This window comes from Aptenodytes forsteri, unplaced genomic scaffold, assembly GCF_000699145.1.
Source record: "Aptenodytes forsteri isolate BGI_AS27 unplaced genomic scaffold, ASM69914v1 Scaffold8, whole genome shotgun sequence".
NCBI lineage: Eukaryota > Metazoa > Chordata > Aves > Sphenisciformes > Spheniscidae > Aptenodytes > Aptenodytes forsteri.
Window position 1 is genome coordinate 7,108,514 of NW_008796218.1, and position 19,650 is coordinate 7,128,163.

Below are 19,650 nucleotides of genomic sequence, written 5' to 3' on the forward strand. Positions count from 1 at the left end.
GGTTAGGGGGAATGTTGGAGAGACAGCCTTGGTGCTGTGCAAGCACTGCTCAGTTGTAGCCAAAACACTGGTGTGTTATCAACACACCAATACACAATTCTAGCTACCAGTACAAAGCACAGCACTATGAGGGCTGCCATGGGGAAAATTAATTCCATCCCAGCAAGACCCAATACAGATAGGTTTGCCAGCTCTCTGGCCCTTTAAAGTTTTGGAGGCAATGTTCAACATACAACCAAACTTTTGGTTACCTATATTGATTTGCTGCAAACAAGTGATTGCCAGTCGCCAGTTGCATTTTCCTTTGAAGTTTGGTATTATTTGCCCCCTCTAATATGTGAAAGTGTTGACTCATAAACATAGGCAGATTTAACTGATGGTGGCCTTCAGCTGCCTATCTTTATGATTGCTTTTTGCTTCCTACAGCAGGGAAATGGAATAATCCATCCAGCCATTTCTAAACTGTTCCACTATAAAATCAGGACTGATTATGCTTATGTTATAGAATGTGGTGATTTGGGAGCATTTTTGCATGCAGTTCAACTGTCCCTGCAGCAGAGGTGACAATCTTTGGAAGAAGCAAGTCATAGGCACAGGGAAGGCTTCCACTTCCAAGCTGACTCCCACTGTGCTGAATCCCACTGTGTCACTGTTGGGTGTTATCAGCTGTCTTCATTTCTATACAAGAAATTAACAGCATATTGTTTATGAATCTCAACAGAGGACTTAATACCTCTCTGTGATAGACCAATGGTGACAGTCATTCTTAGACTATTTACAACATACATTAGCATTGGCATTTAAAAAGCAGTGGACAAATGTTGAACTTACGCTATTCGATTGCTAATTCAAAGTGAAATACATTACCAGATCATTCTCATCTAAAACATAAGAGATATACAACTGGACTATTGTAATTCAGCTTACAGCAGTATCTGAATGCAAACACGAACTAGGTCAGAATTATTTTAAGCTTTTTATAAAGAAGGTTTGCAACATTTTAACCGCATAACTTAAAGGTCTTTATCCATCTATAACTAAGATTTTATAATTAGACTAAATCTAATTTTTACATTTTGTTAAGCCTTAGTTTATTTAATGATTGGAACACCCCCCACCCCCCCACCCCGAACATTAGAACTGGATCATCACTTTGTAATCTGTAAAATGGAGTTGTCTGTGTCCCCAGACTAAGAAAACTGCTCCTGTCTTGCATCAGATGAAACCAAAGTCTCTTTAGTGCAATGATCTTAGCAAATGATTGAGGAAAGTGAACCAAAGCCTCCTTTGTAGTTCTACAGAGCCTGCTTTACCTCTCTTACCTGTAGGATTAAGCTCAACTGAGAAATAAAGGGGACATTTTATGCTCACTTACATCTCCATGTAGGGCCATGATAGTAGACCTTAAAGGACAGCTAATTAATTGACAGACAAACCATCAAGACATCAAAGAAATGGTTGGTTCTTAACAGGTTTTCCATGATTAATAAGGCAGGTTAGGAATTAAAACCCACATCTCCCACTGCCCATCCTCAAGTTCTAAACAGAAGAGTTATCTTACTGTTCATTTATATAATAAATGAGATTCTGGATCTCTCTTTAATCAAAATTTAGAATCACATAGCTTATTTGGAAATATGAAGAGAACTGGGTGTCTGATTGATCCCACATGCATATTGGGAAGTACATAACATACTGCCAAGTTATAAAATACCTGCTGATTTCTATTTGTTTTAAGATTACGCAATATATGTGCTTGATTAACATTCCAACTTAATAAAAGCCCAGTAAGTTCCCTGTAAGTTATGTAAGAATAATTTTAAAGTATTTCGTGAAAGAAATTATTTTCCGTTAAAGAAACTGGGACAATTCTAAATGCCTTCATATGTTAGCCAGCTAAAAATATGTTATCATAGGAACCACAACACTTATCTCTAATGTTCAGGAATTCATCATTATTTCTTCAGTAAAGCATGTCATTCCAAATAATTCTGTATTAATTAAATGTACTATTAATTTTCATAATAAAAAAGTACATACTTGGAACTAAGTTGTAATTACATTGTGTTCTTTAGCGTTTTGTTGAAGGTGGACTATTTTATAAGCTTTCATTGTTCATGAGGCTAATTTAGCTTAATTTTCCCATCACATATAAATGCATCTTAATCTTTTTCTATCCAGATGTTGAAGTCATGGGAATTAATCTTCCACGATCACATTCAAAGGAGCCTTACTCACATCTGCAGACAGAGACACTAAAAGTGACTGTAGCCATTCCCAATGCCATTCCACATGGACTTGCCCAACCCAGCCATGGGGCTTATGGCTTCAGTAGTAGGAATGGCTGAATTAAATGCATATCCACTCTTTCAGCAGTCTCAAATTGAAGACTGGTCCTTTCAAAGATAAAACCAGAAGCAGCTCTCACTAATACACCCATCTGTAGCTGAAGTAGAGAATACTACCTCCATTAAGCACTTTCTGCTCTAGGGACTGTAAACTCCAAGAGAGGAAATGCATGTGAATAGGCCATCTTTCAAGAGTTTTTACAAGCAACCTGGGTGAATTGTGACAACTGAGGTACACCTATAAATTACTGTCACTGTTTGTGACAGCAGATAAGCGCCACTAACTCAATTTATAGTCCTATCTCCAGCCTCTAGATCCCTCTTGCTTCCCCCACATCGCCAAATTCCTGTCAGCATCAACTTAGAAAGGCCTCCCTCTAAGTGGTGTTACATTCTGAGTGATTCTTGCTGCTCTCCTGGCAGCCTTGTCATCCTCTGTAGCTGGTTCCCTTTCCCTCTGCTCCAGAATCATTATCTAGGTCAACCCTTTTCTTGCTGAATGGAGCTTGCAAACTCCCTACATCACACTGTGACAACTAAATCCACTTAGGACCATGAGTCAGATACATCCCACAATATACAGTTCCAGTATTGCCTCATGCATCAGACACATCCCTCCTTAATTGCAAGACCAAGAGACTTAATTGATTCAATTTTAATTGGGAATTCTCTTTCTAATCTAATTTTCAAAAGGTCATATTAAGAAAAAAACCAAAGATATGTCTCGCGTTACGTAATGGTGTAAGTTTGCTTCCCTCCCCTAAATAGCCTTTTAACTTCATTGGAATTAGTTGCATAAAGCAAGCTGGATTTAGCTCAAGTTCTCCTTTCTGTGGATTGTTAGCTTTAAATTAGATATCTTGTGATTTTCTGGGTTATGAATATGAAAGACAAGTAAGAGCTATTGAAGATACTCCAACAAGACCAATGAGATGGCAGGTAAATGTTGAACAGGAAGAACTTATTGTGAGTGGTAGGCTGAGGAATTGCTTCCCAGAGGACTGAGGAGAGCTCTGTTCCTGGGATTTCTAAAAGTAATCTCAATGCAGGAGCATGAGACTGTATGGGTCTCAGCAGTTAGGGGAACACATTAAATATTTTTTGGAGTAAAGTTCTAGCATATTCTGTTAATTCTATCAAATGCTATTTGCTCTCTTAGTTTCCAGCTAATTAATTTTATTTAAAGGTAAATAAAACATGTTCCATGTTGCTTTGTTTGTTTTGCCATAGTTCTGCAATTCATCTGTTTGCTGAAATGGTGTTGCGTTCAGGTATCAGTGAGATGTGGACCACATTGCTTCAAACAGAAGGGGTACTGCTCACCATCTCATGATGTTTTTTGTGTTATGACGAAAATTAATTTGGGGGGGATAAGATGACCCAAGAGGTCTATTCTATTTTTATTTTTCATTACTGTTTTTTTGTAATGTGTTCTCTCCTACAAATAGATACTTAACTGGATTTGGACCTACATTTAGCATTCGTGGACCTTATTCCCTTTACTTTCTCTGGTGAGATCAATGTTCTGCTGTGATTCATGGAGCTACGTGGGTATGAAAGCAGTCTGAGGGAGAAGAGTTATCTCACAGGAACTGAAGGAAGGAAAATGCCCAAATCTCATAGAAACCCTATGAGACCTAAGCCCCAGCCTTTGGTCCTGCTGTTCTTTTTTGTCTTTTATTCCTTCAGAAAGGAATTTGTGGCCCCTTGGTAGATGGGAAGCAGAAGGATTCAGATATGACTTCTACCTCACAAACTGATGATTACTGGAATTTGGGAAGATATGCAGGGAAAGGGTGACTCAATACCTGCCTTGTTCTTATGCACTTTATGTAAGCACCCGTTAGTTTTGCTTTAGTTGCTGTGACGTATACTAACTATGTAATAATGTTCAATGCTTATGTGACCAGCTCACTAGTTTTTATGATAAAACACTTTGTTATTAATCTAAAACCAGAGTATAAATCAGTAAACAAGGTAAAATTCACAATTATTTTCACTTGCAGAAGTATTCACTGGAGGATAGAAACCAATGTGAAACCCTTAGGCAGGACCTTCCCTAAGTGATTTTGCACGGCAAAGGAAGATAAAAAAAAGCAGTATATAGAACAGTTCAAATCTTGCAGATAAATCACAGGGATCCATGTAGACCTTGGGAACATATTTTTGTGTAGAGTCCCTGTACCTGTGCACAGCACAGGGCCCTGTGACCTGATTTGAGGAAGCCTGTATCCAAGGCATGTGATTTGCTCAGCAAATAACAATTGAGCTGCTATTTTTAAGAGAGTTTTCCCTATACTGAGGATGCTACAGGAGAATATTAGCACTGGGCCTATCAGCGTTTCTGCAGGGCTCACGGAGGCTGCACTACTTTCCCACAGAACTGGAGTGATTAGTGGAAGGGATCACTGCTTCTGTTGGGCAAAAGAGTCACCAGATAACTAAGTCCTCTGTTCTACCCCCTCTGAGACCATCTCTTTCCTTCACCATTCCCTCCAAATCATTATTTTTCTCTTCAAGGACTGAATCATGGCGCCCTGCCTGTGTCCTTGTTAAGATCTCAGCTAGAAAAATGCTTTTGCTTAAGAAAATAACATCATGGGAAAGGCCATGGCAACACAAACACTTGTTTTGCCAGAACACATTTATACTGGATGGGTGGGTAGTTCAGATGGCCATGAACACTTAATAAAGCTCATTTTTCTAGTAATTCCCCAAGGCACTTTCTTCAAAAAAACTGTTATAGAGAGACAGGCATTTCAGTGGAAACTGCCAGACTTAAAACAAGTATGATTACCTTCTTTTCATCATTTTTTCCTGTCACCTTAGCAATCTAGGGAAGGCAATGTCTAGTCTAAATAAATTGGATTGTATTATGCCTTTTCAACTCTTCAGTCTTTTCTAAGTTTTTTTTTTTTTTGCATCCAAAATCCTAATAACAGCCTGTAACACATTTACATTCCTGCATTCTTGCCTCTGTTTTGTTGGGTACACAGTATTCCTCCTTCTTTTTTTTTCTCTCTCCCTTTGGTAATATAATCATTCCGCATTTTCCCAGATTTGGACACACAGAAATGTTTTCAGCCTCCAGTTAGTGTTTAAACAACAACAAAAAAAGCACCTCTGGCCTTCAGGCATGAATTTAAAACATTAAACCGAATGCAGAAAGAAGCAATATGAAATCTAGGATGAGGAAGTCAAAGCTGTCTAAGAAATTCCACAGATTCAGAGAATTTAAGGCCAGGATGAACCAATAGATCTCTTAGTTTGACTGTTTGTCAAGACCATTACATTTTATCCATTTATTACTATATTGAGATCTACAACTCTGTTCAACTGAAGTATTGCTTCCAGAAAAGTACACTGCTTTTCAAGTGAGAATATCAAGAGGTAGAAAATCAGCAACTTCCCTGACATTGATTAATCATACACACTGTTAAAAAGCATGCCTAACTTCTCATTTGAATTTGCTGGCTTCACCTTGCTACCCTTGGTTCTCATTTTTCCCTCTTTCTACAGGGCCCTTAAAGAGCCCTTATGTCCCTGATAACTTCACACAGAGAAATTATTTGTGAACTCATCTACCCACCTTTGGTCCATAGATCTGTTCAAACTGCAGCAATATATGCTCCCCAAACTGCTGTGCTGGATTTCAGTCCACTTGTAGCACTAAGCTTTTCTTAGTAGGCGACAGCATTACCTCTTCCATCAGCCTCCACAGTACATACATTTCCTGGACACAGATTCTGTGTTCCCCCTTCACAGAAATAGACCCAACAACTGATCTGTCTCCAGTTTTCAGAATCCCAAGTGAACCCCAAGGCACTCTCTGCAAAACTATAGTTGGAATTATATTTTATACCTTAGGAAGTACCTAAGGTGGAAGGTATACACACTATAACACACATTGCATGTATTTTTAAAACATTACTGCTCTTCATTTGGATAACCCAAGAAATACAATGTGTATTTTCTTGATGCATCCTAAATCACTTGTTACAAGTAGATACCATATCATCTGGAGTTATCTAGAACCCTTCTTTGAAAGCTCCAGACAGAGTTTCTCCTGTCCAGCTTACTTCCTCAGATCTCACTTCCTGAGCTAACTCAGACCTCCTGTCCCATGTTTTCAGTTCCACCCTATATAAAATCCTTCCATTTTTTTCTCTAGTACTTTTATGTGCTTGAGCCTTTTCCACTTTATAGACCCATTTATAGCACCTGGCTTCTTTGGTTTTTTGTTGAAGTTTCATTCCCCTGTAGAAACATTTGGAGTAAAAGGTTCATCTAAACTCCTTGACTAATTGTTTGGTCAAACTATAAGATTTAAAACAAAGGATTCCCTTTTATTCCTAATCTCAGATAGAAAGGCTTTCTTAGCAAATGTGGATACACATTCATACACAGGCATTAAAAACGCACCTAAACATTAAAAAACAGGCAAAAGTTTCCATTACATGGATAACATTCCCTCAGTTATCACAACTACAATTAATTATATTTTTTGATCAAGTTAATCTTTTATCAGCTCCTGAATTATGCAAATAAAAGAAGCAACACTTCTGTAAAATCACTTCAGCTCCTGATCCTGCAAGAATGGGCAAAACCTGTCCATGAATTGTGTGGGAAGCTGACAGACTAGGGGCACACCATCTCAGACAGTATCTCAGGGCAGGTCTGAGAGAGGTGGTTCTGCTTCTCTGTTCTGTCCTTATTGGCTCTTGTTGCACAGCATGGGTCCTTGTCATTTCACCTGCTTGACAGCTCGTGCCATACATGTGGAAACAACTTACTTTTCCTTCAATCTATCACAGTATTTAAGTCTGCTAGAAAGACAGAAGCATCTCCCACAGGGAGGGAAACAAACAGCAAGTTGCTTTGTACTGTTCAAAACAGATAGAAAAAACAGTTCTTTTAAAAGATACTCAGACTGAAATGTCACAGAGTCGGGCTTTGACATACCGTGAGTAAATGAAGCAAGTAATGAAAAGGCTGGCAGAACAAACATGGGCATGCAATGGAGAAATACTGTCTTGGCATTGGGACCTGTGTGAGGGATGTGCAAAGTCATTCTGCAGAGAAGTCCAAATTCCATGTTTAATGACTGCTTGTCTAAATTTAGGACTATATGATACACTTGATCTACAGCAAGATGCACACTGATATCAGCGGGGTACTGGCATTAAGATCAAGGGGATAAACTATCCTTTCGTACTGTGGTAGCTAACTCAGGCTTACTACCACAATTTTTTCTCAGTTGAGGAAACATTCCCATCTTGACTTTCACTGTTATTTCTGCACTTTGATTTTCTTCTTTAGTTTTCCTTTTGCTGCTATTAATTCCCTTTCAGTCCCCTTTTCTGCCTTTTTCTTCCCTTCCCTCGGAGTTTTCCTCCCTGTAATATTTCCTCTTTCTTCTCATGCTTAATTCTAATTGCCTCCAACCAAAAAGTTTTGCTAAGCATTCCAAGTCATGCCATTAGATTTGAGAGTTAACTGTTCAAAGACAACTAACGTCATTCAGAATATTATTTCAAGTTGCCTATTTGTAGAGTCCTGAAGAAAATGCTGCAAAAGTTTACAATGAGTTCATGTTTAGAATATTGTAATGGATTTTCTTCTCTCCAGGGAAAGTGATGGGTGTAACCACTGTAGCATAAGCTATTCCACAATAGTTGCTCTTAAATAACTAGTTGCAGCTTTTAGAATAGCTCAGAAATAGCTTATGCCATGAGAGCTGTATCAGTCAATTTCCTTGTGTAGACAAAAGCTTCTGTAAACAGGATGGCTTGGCACATGATCTACTTTAATGTAAACTTAAATTCTGGAGAAACTGGATATATCATGGGCTTGTGCAGTACATCAGCTGGGGAAAATGGAAACACTCCACAGACTCAGATAGGTCTTTTCTTGTCTCTGTTTTCTGTGAACCACATCGTTGGCTCTTCTCTGTCCCTAATTGTTGTATTATGATCTTTCTGGCCTCCAGCTCTTTGTTCTAACGATTAAACAAGACTAACATTTTTTTGAGGCCATAGTGATAATATGATAGCCCCTTTGAAGGGATTCAGTAAACAGAATATAGCAGTAATGCATTGTGATATTATCAGAACCTGAATTTCGACTTTTGGCAATATTATCACTGAAGAAACTCCAACTGTTTTTAAAAACTTTAAATATATAGTGGGCAGAAGAACTACCAATAATAAGCAAAATAGGTTTATAAAGCACAAGACTCACTCAGTTTCCTTTCTTGAGCACACTGGGCAATTACTGAAAGGACTACAGCTGTTAAGTGATTCCTTTAAAGGATAGCATTCTTATTACATAGTCGCTCCTGTCTAAGATGGCCATCCAGAAGTAGCTTCCAAAATAACTAATATAATTCTGCCTCACTCCGAGATTCCTGGTAAGCAACTGATTTTTAGTAGTTACTGTTGGCCACATGGGATTCAACTCTTGAGAATGATTGACTCCAGCATTCTTAGGCACCTATGTGGAGATCAAAAGAAACCATTTTTTTGACAGCATTTGCTTCTTCTCATGGACTATAAAGTATCTTTGAACACCAGCTTAGATTTAGACAACTATCTTTCAAACATCTAAAGTTAGGTCAGATAAGTTCCCATGCCCAAAGCCTGTCCTACCTTTGAATTACACATATGCTAGATTGCTAAATGGACATCAGGATTTAAATGAATCACTGCATGCTGCCTAAGAAAACCATACTGTTAGACCAGACTTGGACAGGGAAAAAAAAAAGAAAAAAAGAAGGAGAATGATTATGGGACAACGACTTCTGATGTGGACTTGGGAAGAAGTGGTTTGCCTCAGAAACACCAGTGGCTCTTCCCGATGTGACTCCTTTTGTCCCCTGTCCTACATCTCCCGTGGCAGCAGAGAACTGTTAGGTTGGCTCAGCCATGGTCCCAGCTCTGCTTTGACCCCAGTCTTTTCTCCATAGGGCAGCAAAATTCTGTTTTGCCTGTCTGTTGAGTAGTCATTAGTTGATCTGCACTCACCTTCTTAGGTCACATTAGGAGACCAAAGCCAGCCCAACTATTTAGTCAATAACTGTAAAAATCATGTTTCTTTTTCTCTAGAAGATACTCATAGAGGCAGAAAATGGCAATGTGAATATGTAATAAGGGAAATGACTGTGGATGACAAATGTTGAGCAATTATATCTGAGCTCACCATGAGAAATGATGAGGAAAAAATCAGTGTAAATTGTGTGCATGTCTGTTGTGTGTGTGCATGCATGCATGCATGCTGATTACTGGGAAGGGAGATAACAGCCATTGAAGCTTGTTGCAGTATTTTGAGGAAAAAAGTAAGAAACCTGAAATGTGGCCTTTTCCCAGCTTTCTGATCAACTCCAGAGCACTGCATCAAGTTTGATATGCCAGACTGTCAAAAAGACAGTTCACAGAAGGAAGGCCACACTACTGAAAACAACTGATTAAGTATACACCCTGAAGCAGCCAGGCAACGAAGCAGCACAGGTATCTGAAGGGTTTAAATGCCAAGAAGAACTTAAAATGTATAACTAAAAATGATAATATGAAAGTGGCTGAGGCTAAATATCAGAGAAAACTTTTTGACTAGTCTTGGGTGTCTCTAGTGAAGTAATAGAAATCTCCACGTACAATTTTAACACTGTTAATTCTAGCACCAATAACTGTAGAGTTTGTAAGAAACAAGAACTGTCAGGGATTAACATGAAAGATTATGAGCTGTTTTCCCTCTCTGACCGTTGAGATTGCACCTAGATCTTGCTCTTGCACATAGAAGTCCAAAGCACACAAAACTGTAATTTTTTAATTTAAGCACTAGGTGGCTCTGTGGGCTTTTTTAAGTACAGCATGTCCCAAGCCTGCACGAGTTTCAAAAAGTAGATAGGATTCAGAGAGATGTGCTCCATTGACAGTCATTACGGACTATGTAACTTTTTCTAGAAGAGCCTCTATTGTGAATGATCACAAGGAAACATAGATACTATTTAAAAACAAAAAAAAGAAAAAAGAATTGTCTTCAGCCTTTGACCTACTTGGAACTGATAGCCAGCACAAGGGGCAAAAGGCATTGGCTTTCAGTTTCTCCCCTGTGTTTTACCAAATTTTCACAGTTAATTGTGCCCACAGGATGCCTGTGTGGTGACTAAGGATGGGAAAATGAAGGCTATGGATTCTGGCCCCATGCATGAAGAAAGCTGGCATTAAAGTGGTTTTAAGCTGTTGATATGCCCTTCTAATTCTTGAACCACTTTGCACTGGTCTGTGTCCTACTGGCACAAGAAAAACTCTACCCTTTTTGTCTTGAGCCGGTTACAAGTAACTCAAGGCACCGCTGAGGCAGCTATGGATCCCTAAGTCATGTAAGCACCCCTTCCTTCCCACAACGCTGCAAAATGCTGAAAAATTGTCCTGAGGGATTATCCTTGGATTCCATTCTCCCAAAGTGATCATCCCAGAGCTGGTCAAGCTGATTGGCAGTCAGATAGCTTCTTTTCAGAACAAGGGACCCAAACCAGCCTTAATTTGGGGAAAAACTGATTCCACATTATCAATCAGCAAAATTAATGACTAATTTCATTTGGGACTCTGAAAACATTTTATATGTATTTCAGAGGTGTTGCAGATCTACAATCCTTTCTTATCTAGTCTTTAGCCACAATTAGCATACTTCCTCACATCAGAAAAGAAATGGATGCATTTTTTCTTAGCAACCTTGCAACTATCACCCTGGACATGGCCATAATAGTTAGGCCTTTAAAACTTTTTTGTTCTTCCCTTGTGCATGATTTTCACCTGTAGAATTCACCACTGGACTAGTCCTTGCAGAGTATTTTGGCAATCAACAACAGCTGTATTTTGTATGAACAGATTCAGTACATTATGAACTGTTAAAGCATATCTGGAAAAGCAGAGATAGAATGTATGTGAAGTTTACTCTTGCTCTTTTACCAAATAACCAGTTTCAGTACCAGATTACTAAATGAATGTTTGCATACAGCAAATTTACCTTTCCCCATTGTTTTGGGGTAGAATATCTATAACAGTTTAAAATTTATATTTCATTTATATGAAATAACAACACAATCTGAGTTTTGAAGAAAGACTAAATTGAATTGAAAAAAACAAAGTTGAAGAAATATCAATGTGATGGTCTCTTTTTAAATTATCTACAAATTTAAGTTCTAGATTCCTCCGATATTTCTGTTTTGTAAACAAAAGGTTGTCAAAATTCAGAAACTAATTATTAGGGAAGCCAGGCAATGAGTTTAACAGCTCTTTTTTTCTTCCACTTTTGTCCAGATCTGAGAAGACAGGCTGTTCCCCTACTCTCTGCTTATGCCCACTGGATCGTACAGGAGATGACAGGTATAAGCCACTCAAACAGCTGACTAATCTAGCAGGTGACCTTTCATTTCACACTTTCTTTCATCTGCTCCAGTCTCTACTGGCTGCCTGAGTCTCAAAGAGATTTGTCCACGTTTGAGCTATTCCCTGTGGAAATTACTTCTTTTCAGCTGCATGATCTAGCAAAGAGTTTATTACATACAGAGACCCTCCCCATAGATCCTTTGTCTTTCCATGGTAGCACAATATGCCTGAGCATGGTTATCTATGGCACATTCCTTTGGCTCAATAGTGCATTGCTGTGACCTGTCTAAGCATCAGTTAGAGGATGTCTTTGCAGTATACTGGGGGCAGACATGAGCTTACACTGGCTGTAGTCTTAACCAGCAAAAGCTAAGAGCTGAAAGAGCTGTGCTATACCTGATCATACAATGTTTGGATCAAAGCTGGCTGACATCCCCCTGGCTCACAGTGCACAATGAAGCTCTAGAACAAGCACACTACCATAGGATGTTGTGGACAGCAAAATAGACGTGGTTAAAAATGGAGCTGGACTCATTCTTGGAAGACATTCACTGACTGATGACAATCAGTTAGGATAGTCCAGATTCCAGCTCCAGTTCATAAAGATTATAAAGCAATACAGGTGAGGCACAACAGGAAAGGGATTGCTCTGTCTTTGACACCATCTATCTACTGATGTTTCTGTTCATACTGGATTTTCCTCATAGGGCTGGCTGGGCATTAGCAACAAATGAAGAAGGAAAGAGGTATGAAGTTGTATCGTCAAAAACGTGTAAGTAGAGAACCAGAGCAAAACCCTTAGCAGAGCATCCCTGTACACCAATGCTTCAAGGTATCCATGGAACTCAAGGCCCTTCCAGGTAGAAAAAAGGCTAAAGGAAAGGGGGAAAAAAACCAACATAAAATCAATCAACCAAACAAAAAAATCCCCAACTTATCAGAGGCACTAAATCAAAAAGGAAAGGTATGTAAGAGTTGCAGGATCAAAAATTAGTATAGAGGGAATTGGGTGAGGCATCAAGCACAGAAGCCCTGACAGCATCTACTACTACGTGAAAGTATCCTAAGTGTACACCACCTGATGATGCTCTGCCTGCACATGAGAGGACGAAGGGACAGAAACAGGCCCCACTGCCTCTGGGATCTTTCCTAATATCTGCTAGAGACAAAAGAGCTACAGGGCTCTTTTGTCTAGCCCTGGTGGCACTTAAGTGACTTGGAAATCTCTCTTTGCACACAGACATTGGAATCAGGTCCTATGATTGTGGCAGCAGCTGAAACATAGTGTTTGAGATACACAGAACTTGATTTCCCTTTGTCCGTATTGGATTAAGTTCACTCTGTGCAATAGCTATGAACCAGTAAAGTCTTTCTTAGACTCCCAGAGAAGGGCACAAACATGACTCAGGTTATGTGTGCTGTTTTTTTGAATAGAAGGGAATTTCCTCCAGGTTAAGGAAGACATGGGAGTCTCAGGAAATTGCCCGAGTGAAAAGTACCACAGCAGCAAACAGGTCATCAGGTCACTTTGGAACCAGAGCGAGCTGTATCTCTAGTAACACAAACACCGCTTTTCCCTCCTTTTAATTTATACGCACTAATGGCACAAATAAAGAGGTCTCTGGTAGGAACGAACGGTTATGTAAGGTGAAATCCGCATTCCTTGCGTAACTGCTGCTTACGTAATGCCGGCACAGCCACAGGCCGTGAGGAGGACGGTGAGCTGCCGCCGCGGCCCCGCGTGGCCGGTGGTGCCGCAGGCCTCGCGCCCGGCCCTGCCCAGGCGGGAGAGAGGAGCGGAGCGCTGGGCGCATCCTGGCACTTGACCGTGGCAGGCTGACGTTGCCCTCTTGGCGAACCGCAGTTACAAAAAATAAAATATCTTATTTTCCCACTGTCTATAGGGTAGGAAAAAATGATGGAAAATTTCACAAGCTGCAGAGTCCCACACCTAATTTTTTAGATGAGCTTTATGGAAAGAAGATGGGGCTTTCTAAGTCATTTTGCATATAAGCATAGGCCTAGCTATAGCATTTTTTACTCAGGCAGGTTGGATAAAAATAATAAAGCAATTCCCCCCCAGGTGAAAGTTTAAGTTTCTACATGAAAATAATAACATTTTGGGTTGGATTTCTTGCCAACTATGCCTGCTTTGCACTACACAAGCAATATAAAGGTTTATTTGGGCTATAAATGGCTGGTAGGAATCCCCATGTACAAATGAACTCCCGGCTTTGGAGGTTGCAGTTTCACTCACACTTGTAAAAGGAGAGACTTGGAAAATACACTTGTAAAACAAAGAGAAGACGGGGAATATTCTAGCGACAGGGAAGACTGCAGTTCAGCAACACCTAGCCCTGAGTTTATTTAAGGCTATATAATGTTTGTGTAAGGTTATGTCTAAACTGTATCTTGCATTTCCCAGTTTCTGGGCAGTTATGCGCTCCACCTGCATCACACAGATATCTGTTATTTGGGAATGAAACTTCTGACTTGAGGGCCAAATAATCCAGATGCAAACTCTTGTCACAGATCATCATGAAAACCTTAATGGTCATCTAAAAGTAATACAAATGCAGAACTGAGTGTCACTTAACGGAACTATTTGCATTTCCACTGCAAACATAATATGTAAAACAATTCTAAACATACAGTTTAGATTCCAGTACCGATTTTCGCAGAAATCAAATAATTCAGTATTTTAGGGGTTTCCAAAATAGACCACAGAGTTCCCCTTTGTGAGCTGTAATACACTGTTTCATTATTTATCATGCACTGGCAGTGTCTAATTTATTAGACTGTTGCTTGCTAAATATTTTATTTTATGTGCATTCTGAGCAAATAAAAATCCTCTTAAAACAAAGTTGACTAAAACAGCGTTGTACATCAGAGTGGTGGTTAAAAAGTATTTCATCTGCATATCACATAACAGATGTGAAATGCAACTTTCAGAAAATTCTCCTTTTTATAAATCAGATTAAAGGTCTTCCAGCTCCACTTACAGGTTTGTCTAATACAGTCAGATCTCTCCTCCTTAGAACAGTTCCAGAATTTCAGATAAATTATGTATAATGTCAGAGCAAGGCAGCCTTCCATCAAGGGTAAATACTTGCAAAGTCCAAGCTAAGTAGGTTTGAGATAAACTGGTTTAAACTAGCATTTTTACGTGGCTGTTGTGACAAAGCAAGGCAGTTAGTAGATGCCAGCAACGAATTTGCCAACTGGCTGGAAAGAAAGCTCTCCAAATATCTGAATGACAGCTTACAATTCCAAACACACCAAAGTGTCCCATCTTGCTTGTAAACCTTTCTTGTGCAACAAAGTATTACAGTATATTCCATTTATAAACTCATGGAAAACTTCTGTTATGTTATTTCAGACGCAGATTATTAGGACTACATGGATACTTTCCCAGTTTATTTTTAAAGCAGTGACCGAACAGTCACATCCTTTTGTAATTTCTATAGTTCCCACTTCCATTTCAGTTTTTAAACAACCAGATTTATATTTGCATACGACATGTATTTTATTTTATAATAATATACTACAGGACAATTATACTTGCAGGTATCCTTTCCGAAAGGAGAACGTCATTTGATTGAAAAAAACAAGAAACAGATTCCAAACCTACTATCTGTTCTAATGTCAGTGCAAGTAATTTTCAAAACATTTTGCATTTTATACAAGCTTAGTTGTATCTTGTATGTACATATTCCAAACACCACAACTATCCAAGATGGAGTTTATAAAAAATTGGCCTAATCAAAGTTTTTCCTCCTTGTTGCCCCTCTTGCATACTTTCTGGAATGTCCTTGAGAAGTCTCCTAAACATAGAAAATTTGCCACTTATATTTAGAGTAGGAACCAAACTTTTAGATTTACAAATTCTAGTTTAACTCAATACTGAGAAAGACCCAATCATCTCTATCAAGAGTTCTTAACTGAGCCTAATTCAAATACAGGACTGAATACTCATATGCCCAATTATTTCTACAAGCTTTTTGAAAAGCAGTGGATAAGAAAGATGATGCTTTTTGATTTGCTGACTTTATAAAACAGACAGATATGATTTGCTTTGTATCATTTCAATCACTCAGTAGAATCATCTTCTTCCTTTCTGAATGATTACAATTTTCATCTATTGTTTTGTTTAAAAAGTTGAATCATTCTTCCTTTCTAGTAGAGAGTATTTGATAATGCGATTCAATTACGTTTCACATTTGGCACAAACCTCCCTCCAGCTTTTGGAGATCACTTTATTTAACCGTGGATTTTTGCTGTTAGAATATCAGTTACTCTTCGGTAAGTAAATGCATGTGTGCCAAGCATATCATTAACCGAACTGACTGAAGATCAGAAAAGCGAGTACTAGGTCTAATATCGCTTGTATGCCACTAATGGGTACATTATAGATTGAAATATTTCATTTGATCCATTAGTTGTTTTGTTGTTATCAGTATCACAGTCAGTAATATGAATCTATTTTAAAAAATGAATTCAAAATCCATTAGCTTTTAAGGCACTGTTCAAATGAAAGCAGTACGTTACAACAACTGAAACAATTTCAAGTGAGAATGAGAGACTATTTTCTAATTTTGATGAATATGCATTCCAGCTTTAATCATCTCCCACACAAGAGTTGTCTGTTTCTAAAAATAAGTATTAATAATACAGATGTATATTTACGGTTTTCTTTATTTTATTCCATTCCTCAGTAGATGTTGACATGCAAGCAAATCTTTAAAACTTTTATTGCATTTCCTTTTGTTAAAATAGACTGACTGCGAAAGAGCAGTCCAAATACCATGTACACTGGAATAATCATGAGTTTACTACTGTCACCAAAAGAATAATCTCTAAAGTAGGGCTTAAAGCAAGTTGAAGGCATAATAGAAATACAGAATTTAAAAAATTATTAAAGAAATGTAATCAGTTGTAACTTTGTGGTAACAGGAAGGGGATAACTTTTTCTTGTATAGTAAGATTAAAAAGATAAAAAGAAATAAATTTTTACACAGTGCAAAATTTACCTGAGAGAACTACTGCTTGCTACACAAAAGAAGTGAACCAAAACCCAGATGGCTTCAGAAAGTACTGACATTTTTACAATAGGAATCAGAACATTTAAAATAACTCTGGAGACATTTGCACTACTTTCAATACAGTGTCTAAAAGTATAATCTACCCACAAACTGGACTGGCAGAAAGACTCCTTCATGGGCCAGATGGCAAGTGTTTAACAAGGTGCTGACTGACATCACTGGGGTGTTCTAAGTCTGGATGCAAAGTTTAATGTTTTATGTTTTGCAGGTGCTAATGGAAGCATACAACAACGTCTACTGTTGAAAATATGCTATTTCATTGTTGTCAGCTTAGTGTTACTTCCATTTCCCAAAGATACACGTGATTTGTTCATTATGAGAGCAGAGATGGGACATGAAACTGGACCCACTAGTCAAATGTATGTTCTGAACACAGTTTGTAAAATAACTGATCATAGTAATTGCTTCTGCAAAATGTGAGAGGACTTGAAGTATTTTCTTGTTAATTTATTACCATTATCCTATTCTTACAATCCATCCTGACGTTATTACAGATCTTGCAATAGTATTTTATAGAATCATAGAATCATAGAATCATTGAGGTTGGAAAAGACCTCTAAGATCATCGAGTCCAGCCGTCGACCCAACACCACCAACCCACTAAACCATGTCCCTAAGTGCCTCATCTACTCGTCTTTTAAATACCTCCAGGGATGGGGACTCAACCACTTCCCTGGGCAGCCTGTTCCAATGTTTAACCACTCTTTCAGTAAAGAATTTTTTCTTAATGCTTCAATTACTATAGATGCATTTACTAAGTTACGATCTCAGTTTGCCTTTAAAGGTTTCCAACTTGTTACAAAAGGAAGGATCATTTAAATAGTCATGATCACCTAGGAAAAGTGTCCTACGTCCTCATGGATTTGTACTTCAGTGCTCATAGACGCTTTTTCTTTGTTAAGGCATTTTTAAGGTCTCCCTTCTGTGTGAATTCTCTGGCCTTCATAAAACGTGAACTCCCACTGCAGCATTTTCTTCACTTGGGGCATGCAGAGCTGCCTGTTTCCATGAAAGAAAACTGTAGAAACTCAGTTATCTTTGAGACCGTTATTTTTTCATTGTTGTTGGTAGAAAGCCAGCGATAGCGCAAGAAGGAACTCTTCCAAGCTTTTGCGTCCCATAGTTAGAAGAGAGATTAAATCAAGTGTGGCAGCAAAACCTGTTTGGCAAGCTGAGAAGAGGAATCTGAGAAGCCATGGGATACCTGAGTCCAGCAGGCAGGGCACAATTATGATTAGAGGGCCACCAAGGAGCCCAAACTGCCAGGCAAACCCTATGATGGGAAGCAGGCAAGTTTGGGCAAGTTCAGGCAGGTGCTTGGGAGAAGGACATGGGGAACAGGAGAAAGGAAGCAAGACTAACAGATCAGCAATCAACGGGTGTACCGAATGGCCAGCAGCAACAGGTGTCCTCTACTCATATATCATGTGGGCAGGGCAATCGTGAGTCAGACTTACAGACACTTAGAGTATGTAGTTTCCTGGGTGGCAGATGGCTTGTCTGGGTGTAGCCTGGCAGCTGATGACATTCAGAGTTACTGCGGGAGAAACATGCACACGCAGCATAAGCCTTTTTTCCAAGCTAAGAAACAATGTCTTTTTTTTTTAGTAGTATTATTATTTTAAAATAAATTATTTTATTATTTTGGATGGCTGACTCATTTTCAAATGCTTTGGATTGGTACATGTCTCATACAACAGCTGTGGCTGTAATTCTTAGCTTTTTTACGAGCACGTGAAGGTGATCCTGTTGATACTAGTGTAAGAGTCAAAATATCTGGGGGTCTTTGCAACTCAGACTTTGCAAGCATTCGCAACTATTCTTTGCAACTCAAACTTTGTATGGTCACCTACTTTCTTTTCACTTCCATTTCTTCACCAGCTGTGTGAAGTAAAGGAATTTCTGAAGCCAAAACCCCCTGAGGTTTATGAATGGAGCATTTGTTTGTTTACCAAGTTGGGAGGACATGGGGGGACAGCACACTTGCCACAGAACTACCTGACCCCTCACATGTTTTGGGAGATCTACCTTTACCGTGCTTGTCTTTTTACACAAAGGACCTTGTTCTTCAGTTGCTACATTCCCAGTGCTTCCCTGCGCTGTAAAGATACTTTTATACTTAAATGTCTTCAGATTAGACTCTAAGTATTGTAACCCAAACTTACCATAAATGTCCCTAAACCTTTCAGCTTCAGCGCCTGGAATCTCTAAAAATAAGGTAAAATTATTTTACATATTAAGATCCTCATTCCTGCTGAGTCATGCTTGTTTTGACCTTCAGTTATTTGTCTTGGGCTCTTTACCCAGCAAGTTTAATTTTTTTTTAATTTTTTTTTTTAATATATACGAGCATCTGAACCGTGTCGCTACACTGAAGGACGGACATTGTTGAAAACACTTCTGATAGGGATACATGGTCAGCAAACTTACTTATCGGGTGTCATCTTTGTACCAGCCTCACGACGTTCTGGTCTCGAACCAAAGTTTTCTACATTAAAGCGCTTTTTGAGGACTTTTGAAATAAGTGCTTACGAAGGCGGCACTCACGGGGCGCGCCGCGCCGGCCACCCGGCAGCTGAGGCGAGCTCAGGCGAGCTCAGGCGGGCTGAGGTGGGCTGGGGCCGGGCCGGGGCGGCGCGCCCCGGGTAGCTCCCTCCCACGCCGGCGAGGAGACATGTGACAGCGCGACTTCTGTCTTGAAGCCTCCGAAGGGGAAGGGGCTGCCGCGGCACGGAGGAGGAAGGCTTCCCTCGGATCCTCTGGCTCCCACTGAGGCCACGGCCCTGCGGGGGAGGCGCCGTCCCTGCCCCCGCC